Here is a 4,169-nt window from a genome sequence, read left to right on the forward strand (position 1 = left end):
GTAGAGAGAATAGTTCAACAATGAATGAGTGGAAGCCCAAAATCTCTGTAAATGTTTATGAAAATTAATAAAATATAATTATAGAAAAAAAAAGATGTTGTCAATTGGCCCAGTGGTGAGAAGCTTTGTCTTCTTGATGTTGAGCTACCATCCATATTGAAAGATGGGACTTGGCCTTCTGCAGCAAACACCTTAGGTCCTCCTCAGTTTCAGTAAGCAAGGTGTTACATGAGTTGTTGATGAGCCTTTGTCCAATCCTGATGCCGCATTCCTCCTCATAAAGTTCAGCCTCCTAGACTGCATATAGTTTGAACAGGTATAGAGACAGGATGCATCCTTGGTGTACACCGTACTGATTTTGAACCATGAAATGTCCTTGCTCTATTCTGATAACTCCCTACTGGCCCAAATATAGGTTTCACATAAGCACAATCAGTTGTTCTGGGATTCCATTTTTCTTCAAGGTTAGTCACAACTTGTGATCCACACAGACAAATGCCTTTGCATAGTCAATGAAACATAGATATTCCTCTGGTACTACAGAATTCTATAACTCTGTCTCTAGCCTCAGCTAAGATCTATATAGCATTGGCTATAATGTCCCTAGTGCCACAGCCTCTTCTAAACCTGGCCTGCACCTCTGTTAGTTTGCTGTTGGTGTGCTGTTTGATTCATTGTTGGGTAATTTTTTCAGGATCTTGTTTGCATGTGATATTAATGATGTTGTTCAATAATTTTCACACTTTGTCAGATCATCTTTTATTTTTTAAATAATGGGAATAAATTTAATGAATGGGAAGAATTTAATGAAACAACATATGAGCAAGAGCCTATGATGATGAAAGAAGTTCAAGCTGCTTTGAAGGAAATAGCAAAAAGGAATAGGTGGTAAATCAATTGATGTATTTCAGCTAACAGATGCTGGCCTGGACGTACGTGCTCACCAAGTTGTGCCAAGAAATCTGGAGAACAACCACTTGGTCAACTGACTGGAACAGATCTATATTTTTTCCCATTCAAAAGAAGGGTGACCCAAAAGAGTGTGGAAACTATAGAACAATATCATTGATTTCACATGCAAGCAAGATTTCACTAAAGATTATCCAAAAACGACTGGAAAGCACATCAGCAGAGAACTGCCAGAAGTCCAGGTTGGGTTTAGAAGGGGTCATGGTACTAGGGATATTGTAGCAGATGTTAGATGGATATTAGCTAAAAGCACAGAATACCAGAAGAATGTATATCTGTGTTTTGTTGATTATGCAAAGGCGTTTGACTGTGTGGATTGTGTGGATCATAGCAAACTGTGGCTGACTCTGAGAACAATGGGAATCCCAGAACACCTGATTGTGCTAATGCAAAACCTATACTTGGACCAAGAGGCTGTCATCAGAACAGAGCAAGGAAACACTACATGGTTCAAAATTGGGAAGGGTATGCGCCAGGGATGAGTCCTGTCTCCATACCTTTTCAACCTGTCTGCAGAGCAGATTATCTGAGAGGCTGGGCTCTATGAGGAGAGGTGTGGCGTCAGGATTGGTGGAAGATCTTTCAACAATCTGCGTTATGCAGATCACACAACCCTGCTTGCTGAAACTGAAGAGGCCCTGAAACACTTGCTGCAGAGGGTCAAGGACTGCAGCCTTCAGTATGGATTGAGGCTCAATGCCAAGAAGACAAAGATTCTCACCATTGGACCAACTGGCAGCATCAGGATGGATGGTGAAGAGATTGAGATTGTTAACAACTTTAGTCTGCTTGGCTCCACGGTCAACACTCTTGGCACCAGTAGCCAGGAAATTAAAAAACGCATTGCAATGGGAAAGTCTGCTGTTAGTGACCTCTCCAGGGTACTGAAGAGCAATGGTGTCACTCTGGAGACTAAGGTGCATCTAATACAGGTCATGGTCTTTGCATTAACTTGTTACGCAGCAGAGAGTTGGAAAATGACTAGGAAGGATAGAAGGAGAATTGCTGCCTTCTAGCTGTGGTGCTGGAGAAGAGTATTGAATGTACCATGGACTGCCAAGATAACAAACAGATTCATCCTGGAGAGGGTTAAACCAGGCTGCTCCTTGGAGGTCAGGATTCTGCGGCCTTGTATGACATACTTTGGACATGTTCTAAGGAGGGACAGGTCCTTGGAAAGGGACATCATGCTTGGGAGGGTGGAGAGACGGCGCAAGAGGAGAAGACCCTCTATGAGGTGGATTGACTCAGTAACTAGGGTAATCAGGATGGGTGTCAGAGGCAGTGCAATTGGCACAGGACAGAGCAGGGTTTAGGCCTGTTGTATATAGGGTTGCTATAAGTCTCAAGCAACTCGGCGGCACATAACAACAACAACAACATTGTATTGGAAGTGCTTGTTAGGGCAATACGACAAGAGAAGGAATTAAAAGGCATCCAGATCGGCAAAGAGATGGTTAAACTGTCACTATACATAGATAACATTATGGTGTACACAGGAAACTCCAAAGACTCAACAAAAGAACTGTTAGAGTAGTAGGTCAGTATAGTAGAGTGTCAGAATATAAGATAAATATAAAAAAATTTAACAGGATTCCTCTACAGTAAAAAAGAGAACTCAGAGAAGAAGATCAAGAAAGCAATACCATTTACATTAGCCAATAACAAATTGAGATACTTGGGAGTGAACCTAACTAGAGACACAAAAAGTCTGTACAAAGAAAACTACAAAACACTACAAAACATTTCTGCAAGACACAATAAAAGACCTAAAGAAATGGGAAAATGTACTCTGTTCATGAAGACTCAATATTGTGAAAATGACAATCCTACCAAAAGCAATCTACATATCAATGCAATCCCAATCCAGGTAGGAAATTTCTTTTTCAAGGAGATCAAAAGGGAAACTGTCAAATTTATGTGGGAGGCAAGAGAAATAAAACACTTCTGAGATACAAAAATGAGGTTGGAGGCATAGCACACTCCCTGACCTCAAAACCTACTACACAGTAGTAAAAAAAACCCAGCATGGTACTGATAGAATGACAGGCACATAGACCAATTGAACAGAATTGAGAATGCAGAAACAGACCCAGCTATCTATGGTCAACTGATATTCGACAAGGAAATAAAACCTATCAAATGGGAAAATGATAACCTCTTCAACAAATGGTGCTGGCAAAACTGGACTTCCACCTGCAGAAAGCTCAAACAGGATCCACATTTCATCCTACACGTAAAAATCAACTCAAGGTGTATCAGAGACCTGTGAGTAAAGTCCCAAATCATACAGTTCATCAGAGACAAACAGGGATCAAGCTTAGAAGTACTACTATATGGTATAAAGAGACTGTCAAATTTAGCCAGAAATGTACAACCTGAAGAGGATAAAATTGATACATGGGACTTCTAATGATTAAATCCTTGTGCACATCAAATCTTTTTTCCAACAGGGTGAAAAGAGAACCTACTGACTGGGAACAAACATTTCGTAATATCATCTCAGATAGGAGTCTCATAACGAAAGTTTACAGAATCCTCCTGGGCCTCCACAAGAAAAGACTGATAATCCAATTACAAAATAGGAAAAAGACATAGAAAGACTTTTCACAGAGGAAGATATTCGAATGGCAAACAGACACATGAAGAAATACTCCAAGTCACTGGCAATAAGAGAGATGCAAATCAAAACCACAATGAGATACCATCTCACTCCAGTAACAGTGGTGAAGTTTAACAGAGCTGTAAGTAATAAATGTTGGAGAGGATGTGGTGAGAAAGAAACTCTTTCCATTCATTCATTGTTGCACTTTTTTCTCTACCCCCCACCCCAGTTTGTTCCTCTCTTTGAAAAGCAGAAAAGAAACTTCTTCATTGGTATATAATCCCCCTGCCCCCCACCCCTAAAGCACTCCACTATGCAACCTTAATTCTGGATTCCTGTAATAATCATAATACCCTATCATATATCGCTTTTAAACTGTTCTCTCCCTCATCTCTTTCAATTCATTATACATAATCTATCCAGTTTTTCTGAGTCTTACCCCAACCCTGATGTCTGTCTCATTCTACAACAGAGGCACTATGCAGTATTTGTCTTTTGTGATGGAGATATTTTACTCAGCATAATGAACCACAACAAGATAAAGGTAAATAATCCAACTGAAAAATGGGCACAGGATACGAACAGACACTTCACC

This window comes from Elephantulus edwardii, unplaced genomic scaffold (genome assembly GCF_000299155.1).
Source record: "Elephantulus edwardii isolate Elephantulus edwardi_28Jun2011 unplaced genomic scaffold, EleEdw1.0 scaffold00320, whole genome shotgun sequence".
NCBI lineage: Eukaryota > Metazoa > Chordata > Mammalia > Macroscelidea > Macroscelididae > Elephantulus > Elephantulus edwardii.